This window comes from Sphaeramia orbicularis, chromosome 19 (assembly GCF_902148855.1).
Source record: "Sphaeramia orbicularis chromosome 19, fSphaOr1.1, whole genome shotgun sequence".
Lineage (NCBI taxonomy): Eukaryota > Metazoa > Chordata > Actinopteri > Kurtiformes > Apogonidae > Sphaeramia > Sphaeramia orbicularis.
The window spans coordinates 11,448,198-11,471,274 of NC_043975.1; the positions used below are offsets into that span (position 1 = coordinate 11,448,198).

General features: G+C 35.8%; 1 protein-coding gene across 3 annotated transcripts in view; it reads left to right on the top strand.

The window, feature by feature from the left end:
• Nucleotides 1–22,149, top strand: part of ascc1 (activating signal cointegrator 1 complex subunit 1) — a 35,096-nt gene extending 12,947 nt beyond the window's left edge. Inside the window, exon 10 of one of the 3 annotated variants that reach the window (XM_030163498.1) lies at nucleotides 21,916–22,149. The gene's annotated coding sequence lies outside the window, so the exon portion shown is untranslated. Of the gene's footprint in view, nucleotides 1–795; nucleotides 817–1,601; nucleotides 2,930–21,915 lie in introns of those variants that run through there. The other 2 variants (XM_030163499.1, XM_030163500.1) reach the window with 2 other exon arrangements.
• The last annotated feature ends 928 nt before the right edge of the window (nucleotides 22,150–23,077 follow it).

Genomic DNA, 23,077 nt, shown 5'->3' on the forward strand with positions numbered 1-23,077 from the left:
GTTTAAATTCTCCTCCTTAAGCTGCATAAAATCTATAAAAACCCTTTTGGATTAGCTGAGAAATGCATTGTCACAGCTGAAAACAGACTTGTTTTTCTGAGCTCGTTGAAAACATGGTTCCCTCAGGACAGTAACTCCACAAACTTATGATGCATTGCCGTTAATTAAACAATTCAACAGTATATATAAAAACATAAACACGTACGATAGTAAAAATGCAAGATGCACGTTAATACAGCTGTAAAATGAATCTAAAAGAAGAAAAACACTAATAAAGATCTTCATTTTTAGCTTTATGTTTCATGCTGATAATATTAACATCCTGTAACTTAAAGTGAATGTTTTCTAGTGTGACATCTCTTATGTGTTCAGTCTAATCAAGCAGGATCTCAGTGACTTTTTCCGAGTAAATCTGAAGGCATCGTTTCCACACTTAATCACGGGCAGCTCAAATCGTCTTTACTGCAGCTCCATCTAATCCACGGTGCTCTATTTTGAGAAATTCAGACTTTAACCAACAGATGGCGGGACTAAAGATCTCACGATTTTTCTTAGTAGGAATTTAAGCAGAAAAAGCATCAACAAAGTGGTGTAGTAATACTTAGAAATACAACAGTTTCTATATTTTGTTGCAGTGTTGGGTATATTTGTAGACTGGCCTTGTTTCAGTGCAGCCATAACCAAATATTACCCGTTTCCTTTTTACTTCAGCGCCTCATGAATGTGTTAATGTGTCACTGACATGATTTATTACGACAGTCAGTTTTTTTTTTTTCTTTCTGTCTTTATTATCAGTGCCCTTCCTACACAGACCGTAACCTCGCTCCCACTCGCATCTGTCGAGTCTGACAGTGAATGCAGACGTCGGACAGAGCGTCTGGACACCAGCTCAGAACTACTTCTTCTTCTTCGTCTTCTTCTTTGTCTTCTTCTTCTTCTTCTTCTTCTTCTTCTTCTTCTTCTTCGTCTTCTTCTTCTTCTTCTCCTCCTCCTCTTCTTCTTCTTCTCCTTCTTCTTCTTCTTCTTCTCCTTCTTCTTCTCCTCCTCCTCTTCCTCTTCTTTTTCTTTTTTTTAATGCTTTTGGAGCTTTCTGCTCTCTGCTTGGCATGCTGGAGGGTGATCACAGAGTGGCCAAAAGTTACACTGATGCAGGCTGAGGGAGCTTTGTTTGTCAGCCCTGCCACCCTGTCCTGTCCACCCTCTGTTTTAGTGGTGTGATTCTGCTTTTTTTGTTTTTCTTCCCTGTGCTCTTGGAGGCTTGTCAACATCACGCCACTGGAGACGGGGAGATGCAAATTTTGTCATCAGAAAACAAGCTGCCAGCCTAGCCATCCATGCATTGACTGTGGCACTGTCTGGGCCATAAAATGCATCTTTTCAGACCCAGAAAAAGGGGCCTAATTATCCACTCCCTGTCTCCTGAGAAGCATGCTTGTTAGTGGGTCAGGAGTACACATCCTGTTTAACGCCGCACTCAGGTAACGGATTCAGTCTGGGTATTATCAATACCTCTGCTCCAAGGGACGCACGCAGAGAGAGAAAATGATTTGCAAGTTAATGAAATTTATTGAGACTCTGCATATCTTTGTGTCTTTTGGCAGGAGGATGATTAAGGATGGGGTGTGCAGATGTCCTCAATAATGACTGTGCTGAAAACACATGAGGGAACATACGTCATACGCACACAGAAAGACTCCGAACAGATTTAATTTGTCTGGAAATATTAGCGCTGAATATTATTTTTATTTTTCCACGGGATGTTTGCGATTACTTAATGTCATAGGATGGATCTCACACTACCTAACACCTAGAATGACTCACAGGAAGTTGTCTTCTGGAATAAATCACTGCCTCAGATATCAGCTTGTTATGTTTTTAGAGTCCCTCTGCCTGCATGGAACGAAGATAACAACTCCAAGCTTGCAAAGACTTAATAAGAATGTCACGTTTGGATGAAGGTTTGGATCATTTGTTGCACGTCTTTCATTTTTTTGCGCTTTCTTCCATAGAGATTTAGCCGTTGTACATCCACAGCTTTCCTCCCAAAAAGCAAAATGTGATAATTCATCACAAGTTCACAATGAATTCTAAGTTTCTGCCTCTGTTTAACCTTGACTAGAGCACAGTTTGACATGTCAACGCCTTGATCTGACATTTTCACCTAATGTCAAAAGCCATCTGTGCATGCTGTTACGGCACTCCTAATGTCTGATAAACATAAAAAGCAGGAAGAGGGAAATTACCTCCAGTTTCCTCATGAGAACAGGTTCATTCTGTCCTATTTAAAGATAAGAAAGCTTGTTGTCTCAATGCAACGGGATAAATGAACCAATTATCATGACAAAGTGAGCTTTGTTTTCTTGAGATAATGAAAAAATGAACCTATTGTCACAAGAGAAGAAGCTTTAAATGATCTCGAAATAACAAAATAATTAGCTTTAATGCTGAGATCATGGCATTAACCCTTATAGACCTAGAACTCTTTCTGTAGTGACCATCAATTGAATTAATCTAATCTTTCCTACAGGATTTATCACCACTTATTATTTTATCATCTACATTTTTCACTCAAATTCAGGTGTATTTATTTGACTAACTACATAGATGTTGATGTATGCTCAGACAAGATCCAAAGTTATTAGATCAAAACAGAGAAAACTGAGGAAAGAACTGAAGAAACCATATTTTCAGTAAACTATATCCTTACCTGAACAAAAAACCAAACATTTTTAGTCACTAGTCACTTTTCCATTGACTGTCAAATTGTGCAAATATAACTTGTGTTTAAAAACTTGCCTAATGGAAAAACAATTTCGCCAAAACTCATTTTTCGATGAAAAGTTTGAGGTGGTTTTTCGGGCTTAGCGAAATTGGTATGTCGTGCAAAACTGTAACGGAAAGATCTTTTTGCGCAACTAGAGTCACATGACCAAAAAACCTGGATGTTGATGGATGTTACGACAAGCGAAGAAGAAGAGTTTTTAAAGAAACTTGTGGACACATGCGGAAACCGAATAATTCTTTAATTTAGTACAGGATAGAAAGGTAACAGCATTCTAGATTCAAAACAACTGATATTTATGTTTGTCGCCATGTTTATGGAAGGATTTCTCGTGACCTCTTGCGATAATAAATAAACAAATCATCGCATTTGTGATTTAATGGAAAAATCGACATTACAGCACTTTTGTTTCTCCGACATTTAGTAAATATCGGTAAAGTTTTGCGCAGATGTCCAATAGAAAAGCGAATACTGTTATTTGTTAAACTACATCCATTTTTAATTTGTTTTCTTATTTTAACCCTTAAAGATGTACAAATATTTCTGTGATAACTTAATGTATTTGTCTCTACATTTAACCTTTCCAAAGTGATTTATCACAATTTACTCTGTATTATCCTCGGCACTTTGGATTTTTCAATGAGAATCAGGCATTTTCTTATATTTAATTCACTGACTATGTAGATGTTCATAAAACTGAATTGAAGGAAACAAAACTGAAGGAATAAAAGGACTTTTTAGCAAAATGTATCATGAACCGAACCTAAAAATATGTGTATCAACCTCTGTGATTGGTCAAACTTCATGGGTTTTATTGGGCAATCAATGCGAAACTGTATTTTAGCTGAATTATTTGCATGTATTGTTTGGATTAGTGGTTCAGACATTGTTAAACATGGTCGCCAGTGACTGTTTAGCTCTTTAAAGATAAAGATACGATTGCAAGAACTGTCATGTACAAAAACAGACTTTGTTATAGTAATTCAATTTAATCAGTTTAATTTCTGACAATCATTGGATTAATTGCTTCATCTTTTGCTCACCTAAACAAAATTGAAGTAAAATGAAAATAAATAAATAAAAATGTTCTATTAATTATTAGTTCCTATTTATTTTTTTATATAATCAGAATAATAAACGGTATGTTTTCTATCCATGGTTTCCTAAAAAATGAAATGACTGAAATAGTTTTGTGGGGGCTCTTCCTACATGCTGTGTGACTTACATATTTTCCTGTCCCTGCTACATCTCTCACCCTAATTAGTCAGTTCGGCGTGTTTCCCACAGTGCAGACATCCCACCTGACCCTCGAGGTTTCGAGACGTGCGTGTGTCCCTTTCAATAAGCCTGATAAATGAGACCCTACTCCTGGTTTGTGATGCCTCAGACCAATTTCCTCTGAGGATGTGCATTCCTGTTTCTTAAGATCTAACGACACACAGGAGCTACATGCTAATTAAAATGTTAAACGCTCTGATTTCCGGCAGGCGCGTGTGCTTGTCTACATGCAGTGATGAGGTGAATCGGATGCAGGAGGAAACTTTGGTCATGAAAACTCAGTTTCTAATCAGTCAGGCACTTTTTGAAATACTGTATTTATCTCTTCTGGAGCAATTCATGGCAAACAAGGGCAATAATGTCACCTTCAATGATCCGCACATGAATATACAAAAATATACTGTAAATATAAAATTTCAGGAAAGAAAAATAGCGCCACTTTACAATAATAATTTACAAATTGTTGTTTATTAGGTTATTAACGAGATTGTTAACATTTTAGACTTCATTAATAAGATGTTATTTTAACAGAATATCAATAGCAGCCTGTTATTTGTCAAATACTGAGCTCATATTACATTTACTGCTAAGCTTCAGTTCTAATTTGTCTTCTCCATCAGCTGCATTTGTACCTGTCAGCATCATCTGATATTTATTAAAACTTCATTAATATTAATGCTGATACTGTTTCATTTTTCCATTTTCATTTTCTGACCAGTACTGGCTGCTACAATGAGTAATGGAAGCGCCTCAAATCTGGATTGATGAAGAAACAGTGTTTTGGTTTTTTTGTACTGGAAGAATTAAATATGCTTGGTAGTTTAGATAGGAAAAAGGATTGAGCACATTAGTTGACAGTAGGAAGCAGGAAACAGTATTAAGCCGGCAACACTGATCCAGCAACATTTAAATTACTCTAAATGATAGGAGTGATGTTTGTGGTTTCAATACCTGAAAAGTGTTGTTGTCAGAACCATGGGTCTCAAATGTACGGCCCACTGGCCAAAGCTAGCCCACCAAAGGGTTTAGTCCGTGGGATAAATTTGTGAAATGCAAAAATTACACTGACATATGAACAAAATCATTTTAGTTCAGGGGCCACATACGGCCTAATTCAATCTCAAGTGGGTCAGACCAGTAAAATACTATCATAATAACCTATAAATAATGACAACTCCAAATTTTTCTCTTTGTTTTAGTGTAAAAAATGTAAATTACACAAAATATTTACGTATAAAGACTGTCCTTTGGCAAAAAATGTGAATAATGTGAGCAAATGTGAACAATTCAAAATAACTTCAGAGCAGTAAGTGCAATTTTAACAATATTCTGTCTGTTACTAAATGTTTTGTGTCTTTGTAGAGCCACTGTGATCTGTAAGTTTTAATGCGCATGTAAATGACAAACTGAGGAATAACTTGCACTTATGTTTTTAAAAAAGAAATTTCAGATTCATGTTATTCACCTTTTTTAGAGGATACTTTGTAGATGTAAACATTTCCGTGATGTAATTTTCCTTTTTTCACCCTAAAACATAGAGAGAAGTTTAGAGTTGGCATTATTTACAGGTTATTATGTTATTATTTTACTGGTCTGACCCAGTTTAGATCATATTGGGTTGTATGTGGCCCCTGAACTGAATTGAGTTTGACATCCCTGATCTAAACCAAGACTAGAGTGTGTAAAGACAAAGACCTAACCAGGTCAGTGAGAGGTTGGAACCAACACCAAGACAGGATGAGATCGTGCCAAGGTTGAGACCATACTGACAGAGGAGGGGGACTTAAGTAGCAATTTTTAGGTGTAAGATTTACTTGACTAACATCGATTAATGACTTGTTGCAAATTACTTGATACATAACATATTGAGCAGTCACATTTGATTTTTGACACACAATTGAGTGATATCTAATGCAATATGCGTTTATCATCATGAAACAGCCTCCAATCAGAACGGGACAGAGAAGGAATGAAGGAGGTGGAAGTCTATTTGCGGATAACTCACCGTTACAGCTCATAGGGAAGACTTGTAATTGATGTCTCAGCTATTCATGCAGCATCAGTTATCAGAAGTTTATATGACTTGACTTGTCTTTCTTGGCTTTTAGCAGAGACTGAACTTGATTTATTTTATTATCAACACATAAATTTAGAAGTTGCTTGTTGCTTGCTCATAAGACCTTCTCCCGCCTCTACAGAGCTGTAGCAATGCATTTGCAATTGTTGAATCAAGAAGTGACAAAACATTTACACTTAACCGTAAAGATCCAGTGCTACCTTTGTGGCAATTCCAAGATTTTGTTTTCTCTATTTAACTTTTCTTAAGTGATTTATCACTATTTTTTTTATAATAATATCCTCTGTATTTTGAGGTTTTTCAGTGAAAATGAGGTATTTTCCTATATCTAATTTCCTGATCACGTAGATGTTCATGAAAGCTCTAATTAAAGTTGAGGGTTATTTGATCAAAAACAGAGAAAACTCAAGAAAAACTGACTTTTCAACGACGATATCATTAACTGAACATTAAAACAAGTGTTTCCATCCACTGTCATTGATCCAACTCCATGGGTTTTACTGGTGAATCAGTGTTGTAGAAGATTACGGTGTTTCCATGGTAACTACAGAGCCTTTAAACATGCAAATGGCTCATATCTGATGGCCATAAAAAGATGACAAACTGCATTTTACACCAATTATTTCAAAGTATTGATAGGATTGGTGGTTCAGAAGTTATGAAACATTTTAGATCAGTTGATGCTTTTGGTTGCCGGTGGCTGTTTGGGTCTTTATGGGTTAAAAGAATATCTCAAAGATGTTGTTGAAGATATTTTAAAGCACCCGAACTTTAGTGACACCCCTACAGCTGTGTTCTTAACTGATCTTCAAATAAAATCCCAAGACTAAAAGAGTAAAAATATATTCCAGACCACGACGACACCGACACCTTCAAAAAGTGGTGTCAAGATCAGTCTGAACTACAACAATACCCACGATACCATCTCACATCTTCTTTTAATCACTAACCGGAATACTACTATTTCTGTTTTTCCTCATAAACGATATATCCCCAATATGTTCAAAACTGGGATAAGCCTCATAACTGAGATACTGCTGCACTTGTAAACACTATCAACAACATCTGTGTTCCCAATGAACCTTCATTTCTCATCAAGCGCAGTTCCCAGTTATAAAATTTTTATTTGCAATCATTTCTTGCCTGCATTAAAAGTGTCAAAGCTGTAATTTTGTGAGAAGAAAAAGCAAAGCAATCACTCAGTCGAACCCATTATAACTCCCAAAACTTGTATTAAACTCGTCAGTAATGAGAATTCATATCATGTTTGCTAACTCAAGTCTTGTGTTATCTCGACCAAAGCATTGTTTAGGCCTTTTCCTAATTTGCATATTTAATTTCATGCCCGTTTTGAATGTAGCCTTTTTTTTTTTTATGCAAAGGCTGTTTGAAAGAGGTCTTACTTGATCAATGTCAAACTTTTTTTTCTCGGTTTTGATATTCAGGATCACACTTTGTCATTTTTCATAGTATAATTAGAAATTAAGCTTTCATTCGGAATGGCTGGCGTTAACATCTGCTGTGGGAAATAGATGGTGTTTGACGTGACCTTTTATTACAGTAGATATGTTTGATTTGCATGCTCAGAGTGTATAACACCACACATGAAAACTGTTGAGCTACTAATTAAGTTTTAAGGTCGTGGTGGGATTTACCCGGATGTCCGATTTAAAGCAGGTTCATTTAACCGACCGATGCAAAGAATATGTTAAATCCAATTAAGTGGAAAAAATGAAAAGCTGACAGGAAGGCAGCCCTAGGATGACATTTTGGTCAAGATGCTTCATATTCCCAGTGTCATCTTACTTCTTTAATAAGCCTGAGTACAGAGATTGTTTTTAAAGGGGTTCTATGCTGTATTGATTTTCTAAACTCTCTGGTACCAGAACACACAAAAACCACCAATGAATCCACACTCTGTATCCACAGACTGTATCACTCACTGAATAAAGTATAAAGTTCATTAGCCACTTTTACACAGCACTTCTGTTATGGAAATATTGCACCTTTTTTCCGGAACGTCTGCGTAAACAAAATGGTGGTGGGTTTTTTAAAGTTATTTTCATACACTCATAAAATGAATACAGTTTAACCCGGGGGCCAAATCTGGTCTGCAAAAATTAACCTGAACAGTCAAGGTTGTCAACATCATTTTGGTTCAGGTTCCACATACAGACCAATGTGATCTACGGTAAAAATAACAACACAGTAATCCATAAATAATGACAACTACAAGTTTTCTTTGTGAAAAATTATGTGGAAAATATTTAAGTGAAAAAATAACATTACACTGTGAAAATATTTACATTTACAAAACTATTCTTTCACAATAAAATGCAAATAAATACATAAATAAAAACAAAGATGAACAACCCGAAATGTGCAATTTGAACAATATTCTGCCTGTTACTAAATGTTTTGTGCATTTATGGATCCACTGTGATCTGTAGTTGTGTTAATAATAAGAGATGTAATATTGTAGAAATTGTTCAAATTTTAGTTCCAAACTCCAAAATTTTAACCATATTCTGCCTGTTACCAAATGTTTATGGAACATTGTGTGTAATGTATATGTATCAATAATAAGTCAAAGCATAATACTCTTAAAATTGCAGTAATTTTTCAAATGAAATTTCTGTTTTTTCAGGTTATTCACATCTTTTTTGTAAAATGTAAATATTTTCATAATTTAATTGGGGTTTTTTTTGTATTAAAACAAAAAGAAAAACTTGGATTTGTCATTATTTATAGGTTATTACCTCCGCCAAAAGGTATTGTGATCACTTTGCTTTGTGTGTTTGCGTACGTGCGTGTGCTTGTTTGTTAGCAAGATAACTCAAAAAGTTAGGGATGGATTTTCATGAAATTTTCAGGAAATGTTGATACTGGCACAAGGAAGAAATGATTAAATTTTGGTGGTGATCGGGGGGGGCAGATCTGTCTTGGCAGAGGTCTGCGCTCTCCGAGTGCTTTTCCTGTTAAGTCATTATTTTACTGGTCTGGCCCGCTTGAGATCAAATTGGGCTAAATATGGCCCCTGAACCAAAATGAGTTTGACACCCCTGCCCCGGCCCATCACAGAAAATAAATTCAGTTCGTATATCTTTGTCATAAGTTCATTAGTCTTTAAACACTAATGACATATTTTTTTTAGGTCATTTTGTAATTATTTGACCGTAGAAATACTACCTGTAACTCCTTAAGGAAGGTCTATAGATAAATTAAAACCCCTTCTAAGTACAAAAGCTGATCCATCTCAACAAAGCTAATGAACCTGCTTGTCTGTCTCTATTGTTCCGTTGTCTGTCACCGCTGTTTGGATTTCACACTAATCACCTGTCACTAATGGCTATGAGAGGCCTTGATGGACAGACAAAGAGAGAGCATCTGAAACGTCTAACGAGAAGCCAGGTGATCCCTGCAGCAGCTCTTTATCATTCAGTGGGCTGAGTCTGGAGACCGCCTGCAGCTGTTCATGTCTGTTTACTGCTGGAGGCGTTCGCACAGGAGAGCAGAGTGTGTTTGAACAGCAGGCAGATGCTCTAACGCCGGAGCCGACTTAATGTATACTTTGTACAATGAAGGCTTTGGTTCAATAAAACAAACATGTCAGAAAACAGAGAAGTATGCCCAGTATTAGCTCGCAGGGCCAATTATGATATTTCTAAAAGTCTAAAACTGTTTCCCAAAGTCAGGGTCAGGACTCAAATTGGGTTGAGCTGTTTTTATTGGGTCACCAACTGAGAGAGGAAATTATATGACATTAGAATTCATTTCCTTAATTAAAACAGCGTTCCCCAAAAGACTTTGAAGTCATACTAAACACTAAAATGTGTTTTTGTAGCTGTAGATTCTTATGAAATACAACATCACTAACTGCGCTATTACAATTTATCCTTTTTTGTTTTTCTCACGGTGAAACGGCAGCATTTCTACTGGTGATAATGTGCACAACAATCAACAAATATGTAAAAATATTGTTTTTTATAGGTGAAAACAGTGAATCGCACCTATTCCTGTAGTTGTTTTAGAGGCTTACTGCTCTAAATAGAATACAATACAATGCAGTATAATACATTAGATCAGGGGTGTCAAACATGTGGCCCAGGGGCCAAATCCGGCCCGCCAAAGGATCCATTCCGGCCCGTGGGATGAATTTGTGAAATGCAAAAATTACACTGAAAATATTAATCATTTTAGTTCAGGTTCCATATTCAGACCAATTCAATCTCAAGTGGGTCAGACCAGTAAAATACGGTTATAACAACCTATAAATAATGACAACTTGAAAATTTTCTCTTTGTAAATGTAAACATTTTTATGTCATTTTACTGTATGTATACTAAAACAAACTATCGTTTCTCATAAAAAAAAAATAACCTGAACAAGTATGAACCTGAAATGTATTAAGAAGTGCAATTTTACCAATATTCCGTATGTTATTAAATGTTTTGTGTCTTTGTAGATCCACTTTGATCTGTAAGTTGTAATGTACATGTGTAAATGATAAACTGAAGCATAAAACTGTTAAAATTGCAGTTATTTTTCTTAAGAAATTTCAGTTTGTTTCTGTTATTTACTTTGTTTTAAAGGATAGTTTGTAGATATAAACATTTTTATAATGTAATTTTACATTTTTCATTCTAAAACATGGACAAAAGTTTGGAGCTGACATTGTCTGTATATTATTATGTTATTATTTTACTGGTCCGGCCCACTTCAGATCAAATTTGGCTATATGTGGCTCCTGAACTAAAATGAGTTTGACACCCCTGCATTAGATCTTGAGTGTCACTATTACTGGAACAATGAAAATCTATTTAGCAGCAAAAACTTAAAGGGGTCATATTTTGCAAAACCCACTTTTATTAGTCTTTGGTTCATTTATTTGTGTATTTGGACCCTGCTAGTTCATAAAGTTAGAATTTGAACCTTCCACTTGCTGCAAAGCTATCTTTATATTCATTCCAGCAAAAATCGAATGGATTTCTACATCCTGTTTCAATTCCTTCTTAATTTGTTACGTTTTATAACTAGTTACATCACGACATTTGCACATATAAGGTCAAGACTTCTGATGAACATTTTTCCGAGTACGACATAATTGCCAGCAGCAGCGGTTGTAGTAAAAACTGAAAATATATCCCAACTTCAAGATGACTACCTAAAATGTTCAGTTGTTGGTTGTATTAATGAACACAAGTGGTTGAACTGGACAGAGCAGCACCGTCAACAACCTGGAGGGGGTGGGGCATGAAGTGAGTCATTTGCATTTAACGGGCCAGCGCTCAAAACGAACTTTCTGGTGTCATTACTCAGAAATAGGGTTGAAGATGAACCTGTGGAGTTGAATTAATGAAGAATTCAGACCCAAGCATAGCATTTACAGTTTATGTAGACCACAGGGAAATGTTTGAAAATGCATAATTCCATTTAAAAATAGCAAAATATCACTCTGTTAAAGTGCAAAAAGTATGAAAATATCACACAAAATACTGAAAAATATTGGCAATATACAAAAACTACAAAGATAAAATGTTAAATATATAAATCCTACTAAATACCGCAATATACAAAAAGCTAACTCTATATTACAGATAAGAAATATGTACAACATATAAGGATATATACAGGTAATAAAGGATATATACAAAGTCAAATTAAAAAAAAAAAACACAGAGTTGTAGTTTTAAGTTGTTTTAGTACAACTTTGTAACATGAAAAAAATCTGTTACTGCCTCTCAGCCCACTTTTATTTCTTTATTTTTTTGTTCTGTATTTGACTAAAAATCTTCGATTAGCATCTCTTTTCAAATTTGATGTGTGGATATTGAATTGTACCCTAAAGAGGAGTTTTGTATAACTTGCTTTTCCAAATAAACAAAGAATGGAAAAAAAAAGTAATAATAAAAAAATCTGTTACTGCCTCTAATTCCAGATGTTGAGTCCACCCGTCCTTCAGGCAGATTCTGCCAAACCTCATCCATCTTCTGACTCACACGAAGGTTGTGATTTTAACTCTTAAAATTGATGTCAAGATCAGTTAGTTTGTTTGTTGGTTTCAAGTCTGAAATAACTTATTAATATACAACAGTTACCCAACAACACAGGCTGCAGAAGTGTGTTCTTTGCCGGGGGGCTTTGGTAGATACAAGAGCACTTCAGGGCCTAAGGTCAGTGTGGGAAAAGACTATTACAGCAACAAAAATTGTTAATCTAGCATACATGGAAATGGATATACTGACTTTTAGACAGGCTTCTATTAGGTGGTAAAATTAGTACAAAAACTCTTAGCCCTTTCTCAACTGCATTATCCTTAAAATTGATATTTAATCCTTAAATCTGGCAGAATTAGTCAAATATTTAATTAGTGATTATTTTAATCTAATAGAGATGGGAATGAGTAGAGCCTCCAACAGTCATTCATGGGTGGAGGCGTTCAGATATGAGATTTAGCAGCTTGAATATTAGAAGCACAAACATTAGTCATGGATAAATGGAAATGTAATGTTAGGACTGAAACATGGTGAAGACACAATAACTACGAGGCCTGTTGGACTGTTATTTATGTGAATGTAAGGTATTAAATTTGACCAAAGACGCCTTTAAAAATGTCCGAAAAACTCATAAACATCCCTGAACTACTCCTGCCTCCCATCCACAGGAGGAACAGGCACCAGTTGTAAAATATATTACAAGATAAAAATGATGTAAAAGAGGCAACAAGATTATAAAAAACCACACAGGGAAAAAAAAGACAAAAACAAAAAGAGAGGGTTAAAATGTGAATCTGTGGCAATTCTTGATATATTTTTGTAAGTTAATTTCTCTTTTTGGTCTCAAGTTGAAAAAGTTTGGGAACAATTAGTCTAAGATATTAGGATTTGTGTTTAGGGACGTGAGCACCTTTTTTCTTTTCGTGAAATGAAAGAAATTAATTTATTTGAAGAAAACTTTTCAATTATCCTCCATGGGTATTTTTTTACAACACAGAAACTAGGGGTCACTGGTTAAACACAAAATATTCAAATGACAGACAGTGGTAATTATGCTTTTTGTTTATCGTCCAGCCATGTTGTCCAGCACTTTATGAAGATATGTTCCTTGATCCGTAGGTAATAAATCAATCTTTTCATAGAGTAAATTTCCTCTATCATAGCCACTGCTCCTCACAGGATGCATCAGTTTTGAGCCAGTTCCTTGCAATGGCCTTTTTGGAAGCAGTTATAAGAATTTTAAAGAGGTATTTGTCTTCTTTCTCTACTACATCTCCAGGTAGCAGTCCCAGCAAAAAAAAAATCTTGGGGTCCTTAGGGATAACGTAAGTCATAATGCCCTCAATTTTTTCAAAAAGCCTTTCCCAGAAAAACTTCAATTTTGTACATGCCCAGAAAATATGAATGTGATTGGTACTTGCGTGCCCATCCTGTTTCCAACAATATTGTTGCTGCCTCTTTACTTTTGTAGTGATATGTGGTGTAATAAAGAATTCAGTCAGGCTTTTACACCCGAATTCCCTCCATTTTTTAGAGCTAGTATTTCATTTGACTTTTTACATCTACATACTTCTTTGCAGCCAAATGTTCCACAATAAACAGGGTCACATTTCAGTATGCAGTTACATTATATACAGTTTTCCCAGCGATAAGATAAGATAAGATAAGACTTTACTGATCCCACTGTGGTGAAATTTCTCAGTTGACAGCAGCAAAATACAAAAATAAAGTGCAGAAGGGAATCATATGAATGTATGTCACTAAACATAATGTAATTAAAACTTTAATGGGCAACTTATCGACTAAATTATTCAATTTATCAAGGTTTTAGTTTTTGAGAACTGTGAAAAATGCCTTAGTCGCAAAATCACGATTATTCCTCTGTAGAAATTTCTTGCTCAATGAAAAATTCTAAATACAGCCTGTGTGTCTGTTGTAGTTTATTCATTGTGAATGTGTTTCTCCAGTCATATGCCATGGAGATTTGTATAGAAATTGTTTTTCAATAGTTTTTTGATGATTTGTCTTCAGTGCATGTCACCAGAAAGTGAGTGATTAATATAAAAAAATCATGCCTAACATTGAAAAACAATTGTTTAATTTTTCGCCACATCACCCAGCTCTACTTTAATTTATTACCTTGTCTGTAAATGTGATTTCTGCTGATTTATTCTGAATGGAAAACCCCGAGATGCAGTAAAATAGAAAACAAAAATTCAGCTGATAAATTCTGATGTACTAGCACCTCAGCAGTATACATATATATCATATACAGTAATTAAAATGAGCTCCACAATGACCACCATCCTTTAAAGTATATTATTCTGCATTTTTAAAAGTATTTTTAATGAATTTTTTTGAGGAGTCTGTACTTTTTTCCAGCATGTTATTGAATTCAGGACTTTTTCTTGTAACAAAGGTGGTATTGTTGATTTTAATGATGTAAAATTTCTGAGTACTTCCTCCACCACTGATGGATAGATAGATGGACAGATGGATGGATGACGTTATTGATCCCATACTGGGAAATTGTAGTACAGCAGCATGACAAACAGTAAAAATAGAATATAAGAGCAAACACTATACATAATAAATTAGAAGTAGAAAAGAGAGCTGAGAGAAAATTATTGTAAAAAATATGAATGCGTTACATCATATGTACAAGACATCTTCAATAACAGACAATTTTCATGGTTAAGAAGCTCAAACCAGAGAATAAATACCACTTTTGCTTAAAGAAACATTTCCAGTTCCCGTAAACTCGCTGTTATGTGATCCTAATGTTCTTTTTTGCTCTGTGAGTTTATGAGTTTCTGACCTTCCAGTCGTCCTGTGTCGACTCTTTGTCTGTTTCCGACACATGACCAGGGTCAAGCTGTAAACGTTCCGAGCATGATGCTATTCTCAGAATGTGTAATATCTGGTGTGACAATGAGGTGTAGACGCCCGAAAATTCCCCAACCGGGACAGGAAGGTCGAGAAGGTGTTGACGAGCTGAGCTACTTCCCTGTATCTTTGCTCGTCCACCCAGACAATGTGTTGGCTGTGTTTGTGAATCTGCTCTAAATCTAAAGAAAGACACTCCAACGGTTCCTTCTTTAACAAATAATTGAAATTGCAGTTACATTTGATAGCAATAATGTCAATTTAGAGACTGATGTACATCAATCAGTTATAACATTCTGACTACTGACAGGAGAAGTGGTAATGATATTGATTATTTCATCACAATGGCACCTTTCACTGGGCAGCAACTGAATATTTAGTCCCCAAAGCTGCAAAATAACCAACATAAGGAACTAAATGACTTTTACAAGGTCCATATTGTAACAGACTGGGTCGGAGCATCTCCACAACTGCAGGTCTTATTGGGTGCTCCTGGTCTGCAGTGCTTAATACCGACCAAAAATCGACTAAGGAAGGACATCTTCATCTCAAGACCATTGAGCATCTGTGGGAGGTGTTGGATAAATAAGCCCGATCCATGGAGGTCCACCTCTCTGTTCTCTGCTACATGATTTAAAGATTGTGCAAATGCATTTACTGACTTTATTTCTGTTTTTCTCTGTGCATTTTTCTGTCTGGTATCACCTCAGTTCTGTTGCAACATGTTGATGGTTATATAAATTATGTTTTCAGCTCAAAAATGTCCAATTTCATCACAATTAATGCTATATTTTTATGTCACAAATGACCAAGTTATATTTTAACTGAATTTACCTGAAAAACAAATATTCTATTCTTTTAGATTCCCCAGTTTTTCTTACAAGATTCTATCTTACATATCACGTTTTATTTTTACAGGTTGCAATATGGAGTATAGTGCTGAGCCATCCTGCTTATGTTACACCATTACATACATGAAGAATGTCACACGTCACTTTTGAAATCAACAGTTTTCTAATAATAAGCATTTTTATAAAGAAATAACAATTCTATATTGTTATTTCCTCTTTAGTATGATGATAAACTATACAATAAATAATTCTGATCCTAGTTTTTGCACAGGGATCATTAGTGTAAACAGTGACATGGCTGCCGAGCATCAGTATGATGGGATCCGGAACAACCATGTCACATCCGTCCACTGCCACATTTTGTGTTTTTGTGTCAGCTGTTATTGTTTTAGATCCACAATACTAACATTTATGAATAAGAGGAGAATTAGCAATAGTAAGTATATAAGTTTATTCCTAATAAATTACTGGTACTGACCAGAGCATCATGGGTAATGTCACGTCCGTCCACCAGCAAAAGTTTTCACATACACGTGCTATTCCAAATCCAATATTTCTGAAAATATAGCTTCCACTGTCAAATAATATCAGTAGTCTGTGCACAAATGTATTAGCATTATTTCAACACAGTTCTATGCATTTCTTACAACTTTTTTTTTTTTTTTTTGACAAAAATGGCCTCTCATTTGACCCCCTAAGTAAATTTTAACCGATGTGTAAATGAAGTTGTTCATGTTATTCACATATTTAAGCAAACTTTGTCGACATAAACATTTTCATAATGTAACTTTTACTTATATTTTACTTTTTTCACTGTTTTTATTTTACTGGTCCGGGCCACTTGAGATTATATGGGGCTGTATGTGGTCCCTGAACTAAAATGAGTTTGACACCCCAGCTGTAACCTCTCTATATGTACGACGGATTTAACAAATCCCCCTCGCTGACTTCTATTCAGTTTTTACTCATCCACTCCAAACTATTGCAGTGTGTGAAATCCTGTCACAGTGCACTTAATGCCTCTTTTTACTGGTCAGATGTGGGAATAAACTGTCATTTCTAGCAGCTGGTAAGAGCTTAATATCGGTGACTAAAAATAAAGAGACGGAGCACGTCAAGAGCTTGAATATTCATCATTTTGTCTATTGTGGACATGTAATTGAAAAAGGTAGTGCACCGCCGTAGCTGCCTGCAGTGCAAAACAGCAGCTACTTGCTAGACTGGAGCAAAATACTGTCAGACTGCTCTCAACTAACTTTGCACTTTTAATAGCTGTGTGACCCAGTTTGAATCCAATTGAATTAAATCTATACGCATTTATAGCAGCTCCACTTACAGCTGTAAGTCACTGGGGATTACTTATTAAATGCCTCCCGATGTGGTTTATTCTCTCCGCAACTTTCAAAATAACTTCTTTGATGGCTCTCCTCTCGAGGAACTTGCTTTCAGGCTACGCGTTTTTCCACGCAACACCGATCATAACTACTTTATGGAAGCACTGCAGTAGGTTTGTGGTTGCTGGAAGTTATTCAAAAGCAAAAAAAAAAAAAAACACAGTCCAGTTTCTCAAGTAAAGAGACCTTATAGCGATATGAACCAAATCAATATAAACACTGATAACCTACACTTATATTTCCTCATATTCGTCTTACTGGCTTCATACAGGGTTCTTATGCAAGTATGGAAAAGTATGGAATTTGATTTTATACATTTCCAGTTCTGGAAAAGTATGGAAAATGGAAACAAATGTATGGAAAAATATTTACATTTACATTTATGTATTTGGCAGACGCTTTTTTCCAAAGTGAATTACAGGGGAAAACCAATCAAATTTTATTTATATAGCGCCAAATCATAACAAAAATTACCTCATAACACTTTACATATAGAGTTGGTTAAAACCAGACTAAGCCAATTTACAGAAACCCAACAGAATCCTCCAGGAGCAAACACTTGTGACTGGTGACAGTGGCGAGGTAAAAATTTCCCTTTAAAAGGCAGAAACCTCCTGGAGGATGGCCGTCTGCCTTGACCAGTTGGGGTTAAAGAGGGAGGGTAAAGGAAAAGAAAAAGAGAGCAATAGAGATAGAGACTGGGGGAGAAGGGGGGAAGTAGGGGGAGACACATGGATGCAGTTGAGGATAAGTGAGTGATGACGATGAAGGCAGGAGAGAGGCAGGACCACCGCAGCAGATCCAGAGATGATCCTGGGAAAACCTGTGATGATCCTGGGAAAACCTTATTATTATATTTAAAATGGAATGTCTGACAGTGCTAGGACAGGAGGTGCTCTCGGAAGAGCTGGGTCTTCAGGAGCTTCTTGAAGATAGGCAGGGATGTCTCTGTTCTGGTAGTGCTTGGTAGATTGTTCCACCAACATGGAACAACCCATGAAAAGAGCCTGGATTGTCTTGTACAAGGTCTGGGGACCACCAGGCAACGTTCCCCAGACGAGCGGAGTGGTCGTGGGGCAACATAAGCTTTTATCAGTGCACCTAAGTAGGTAGGAGCAGACCCATTGAGAGTTTTGTCGGCTAGGATTAATGATTTGAGTTTGATGCAGGCAGCTATGGGTAGCCAGTGTAACTCAATGAGTAAGGGGGTGACATGTGCCCTTTTAGGCTGATTGAAGACCAGATGCGCATTCTGGACCATCTGTAGTGGTTTGACAACACTAGCTGGGAGGCCCGTTAGAAGAGCATTGCAGTAGTCAAGGCGAGAGATAACCATAGTCTGCACCAGGAGCTGGGTGGCCTGTTCGGTTAGGTATGGCCTGATCTTTCTTAAGTTGAACAGAGTAAAACGACATGATCGGATGACGGAGGCAATGTGATCTGTGAAGGTCAACTGATTATCAATCATGACTCCCAAGTTTCGTGCTACATTGGTAGGAGCCAGAGATAAGGAGTCAGTTTTGATGGAGATGTCCTGCTGTATGGTTGGCTTAGCTGGGAAGACCAGCAGTTCAGTTTTGGACAGGTTCAGCTGAAGGTGATGGACTTTCATCCATGCAGATATGTCAAAGAGACAATCTGAGATTCGTGCTTCCAAGATTGTTACTACTATTCTATTTTCTAAAACATAAAATTATGAATATCTAGAAAAACAAATGGGTTAATCTGTTTTTTAAGGCGCTTGTTAGTGCAGCTAAAATGTTTGTGTGAGAGCCCATACAGTAGGCTACGCATCCCAGAAAACATTGGGCAGATTGACAAGTTGAATGCCCCGCCTTCTGCTTTCATCCTCCTCCAACCCATTTTAAGGCCCGCCCAGGTGTTGTCAAGTTTCACTGCTGCTTTGACGGACAGGTGATGTCCACACACTGTTGGTGAACGAGCTATTCAACATGCCTTGTATGATCGTTGGCAGAATTTATAATGGATAGATGTAAATTCTCTGATAACTGGCTCATAAATCCCAAATATAAAGAATGTTTGGCTGGTTGGAATTTTTTTAACCAAGACATCTGGAAATTAGGGTCTGGAAAAAGTATGGAATTTTGAAATTTCAAATGTGTAGGAATCTTGTTTATATCACTTTATTTTTTTTAGTTTTGATATAAATGTACGATGCAAATGATCTTTTGAGACTTAAACTGGAAAAAAAGCATGTAAAAGACTTAAAAAAGATTACAATAATGTGACATACACAACAAGACTAAGAGACGTAACCAAGCAAAGACAATGTTAAAAAAAAAGAATTACATTAAAAATGAAAAAAGAAATGTGTGTGTTTAGCTTTGGATAAAATGACATACACATAAGGACAAATGAGACAAATTTCAAAGTCAAACTATCAAAGGGACAAAGATTTATTACAAAAGCTGAATGAGTCTCACTAAGAGGTTTTTTTCTCTTTTTTTTTTTTTCTTTGCTGTACTAGTTTCAGAATCCTTCCATCTAACCTTGTAGATGAATAGATGAACTGTGTTAATATACAATATGTGCCTCCTCTGATATTCTAATAGTGTATGTGGCAGAAGTTTGTCTTAATAAGCAAAGTTTAACTCTGTCTAGCACAGTCTTTATTATGTGTTTAAGTATACTCTTTATGCTGTTCTCTTTGTATGTATTGTACATAATTATGTAGAAAACTCTATTAATGTTTTGTTGGAAGAAAAAAGCTAAACTAAGAGGAGAGAGTAAAAATGTAGATCCACAATGATAGTTTATAAGCTGGAAAATGATGTAAAAGACAGAACAAAGTGAAAATTACGTAATGATATAAATTTTTTAAAAGATAATGACATAAAAGACACAACAAAGCTAAAAGATTTTTAAAAAAAGTTGATAAAAAATAAAATGAGAAAAAATGTATATTTGTGGCAATTCATGATGTTTTTTGTAAGTTTTTGTCTTGAAATTGGACTTATTTAACTTGAAATGGAATGTTTTTGTATAATATTTGACTGTTTTCCTTGCAATATTTATTTATCTAAGAAAACATGCATGTTGTATATTTAAACATGAGCTTATTGATGAGAGATGCACAAGGTACTGAGTATTCTATTGCCTTTTTGTGCCGTAAAAAAGATTTTAAAAAAATAATGACAACATAGCATTGCTAAAAAAGTAGTGGAGGTATCTGACCTGATTTATCATGACCACAAATTATGGCAAAACATGCCAGAGATCATCTTATTTGACTGTTGTATTTGGCGCAGGTGTGACATGAAAATGCAAATTTTCTTTTGTTGTAGTTCCAGTTAAAGAAAAGTGATAATCGACTGCTTTTTTCATTATGTCATATTTTGGGGTTTGGTGACAAAATATGCACTTTAAACACATGCAGCCTTAGAAAAAAACTGAAGAAGTCCTTCCAAATGTCTCTATGAGAACCTGAACCCAATCGAAAACCTCTAGAACAGGGGTCTCAAACTCATTTTCTTTCAGGGGCCACATTCAGCCTGATTTGATCTCCAGTGGGCCGGACCAGTAAAATAACGGCATAATAACCTACAAATAATGACAACTCCAAATTTTTGTCTCTGTTTTAGTGCAAAAAACCCCCATTAAATTATGAAAATACTTATTTTTTATAAACTATCCAAACAAAAAAAAGGTAAATAACCTGAAAAAACTAAAATTTCTAAAGAAAAATAAGTGCAATTTTAACAATAGTCTGCCTCAACTTATCATTTCTACATGTGCATTAAGGATTGGATCTACAAAGACACTAAACACTGAGTAACAGGCAGAAAATTGTTAAAATTGTGCTTAATTTTCTTTAGACATTTCAGGTTGTTCATATTTGTTCAGGTTATTCACATTTTATTATTACAGGATAGTTTGTAAATGTAAATATTTTCATAGTTTATTTTTTGCACTAAAACAAAAAAAATTTTTGAAGTTGTCATTATTTATAGGCATAGTGTAATATAATTTTTTTTCTCATCAAACTGAGAAGAAAATATAGTCATTATTTTTCATACCTGATTTTGCTATTATTTGACTGTAGATCATATTGGTCTGTATGTGGAACCTGAACTAAAATGAGTTCGACAGCCTTGACTGTGGAATTTTTGCACTTTGCAAATTTATCCCACGGGCCGCATTGGAACCTTTCGCGGGCCTTATTTGGCCCCCGGCCCGCATGTTTGAGACCCCTGCTCTAGAATGTGATGAATCCATAAAATCCGATTGATTTATTTGCATTTTTAGCTCTGGGAATCACATAAACGATCCAACAATGCAGTGGATAGCATGAGAATGTTATTAAAAATTGGGTTTTTTTCACTAAACACTGATTTCTGAACTCTTCCTTTGTTAGAATTTTAGTATTGTGTTGTATAAAACTGAATATGACCTTCTTTTATTTGTGTTAATTGACTTTTATTTGTGGAGAAACATTGTCAGTAGTTTGTAGAATAAAGACCAATGCTAATTTTACTCAAACGTTCTAAAACCAGCACTTTGTTAATTTTCCCAGAGCAGCTGCAGGCTCTGAAAGCTGTTTTTCTTTTTAGATAATTGGAGAAAAACGTGAGCCTATTTGTCTGATTTTTGCTTTTTAGTGCAGATACTGATGTCTGATTATACTTTTCAGGTCCCTGTTGGAGATGTGGAATCTATCCAGTGACTTCCAGTCGAAGCCTTCGTTTTCCATCACCTGTTAATCACCCGCCAGAGAACTTCAGTGTCTACCCCGAGCCTACGTTCTAATCAAACCGACTCACGAGCAGGGTATATTAGGATTGTTTTCCCTCGTGTTGACCGGAGGTGCTGCGTTACAGCGTTCCGTTAAAAATCTGAAAGGAATAAATAAATGAAAGCATTCATCCTTGGCCTTGTTGCAATTAATTCCTGAAGCGATCCTTACAGAGTTGTTACAATATGTGCAGCCACGATAAGCACTTCAACTCATGTTGGGCTTTATGAGCTGAGCTGTCCCCGTTTTCCATTTGTAGAAAAGAAAAAGGATGTGTTGTGTTTACATTTGGAGACAGCAAATATTTACAGATAAGAAACCCTTCCTTTTTTTGTTTTTTGCTGTTTTTTTGCTTGTCAGATGGTGTTTAAATGAAGCCTTCCTCCCCTCATCCCCCTTTGTGTAAAGTGATTATGCTCGGTGAACAGGCTAGATAAGTTTTATCAACATCTGCCGAGAGAGAGAGAGAGGAACCGGGTTGAACTGATGGCATCAGGTAATCCTTTTACAATTAAACGCAGTCTTCCACACTGTGACTCTGACACGGAGAAAAAGATGTTTATGCTTAGATATAGGTGGAAGCTTCACAGTGTTTTTATTTCTGTCATGCACGCAGGTACGCAAGTCGAAATATAATCAGTGGCAATGTTTAAAAAAAAATGAAAGTAGGCCTATTTGTTTTCCTTTTTTGTTTTAGTCAGCACGGAAGCACAAAAAAAAAAAGCCAGTGTGCACTAAAATGATGTGTTTTGATTCTTCACTATGGCATTAATTTCCATGTTGCATTTTACTGCTGCACATTTTAATCCGTTCTGTAAGATCATCATATGAAACACATTTCTCTAAAAGGTCAACTTTTTATGAGCTCGGAAAAACAGACCTGTTTTTAGCTTCATGGTGATGCATTTTAGAGTGAATGCAAATATTTTCGAAGCATTTAAAACTAAGGTTAAGACTAATAGGTTTTCTCCAAGACATAAAAGAACTTAATCCATCGGTTTATTCCGAAAGAGGAAGGAGATCTGAACAGTAACTACATCTGTCAGACAGGATGGATGGA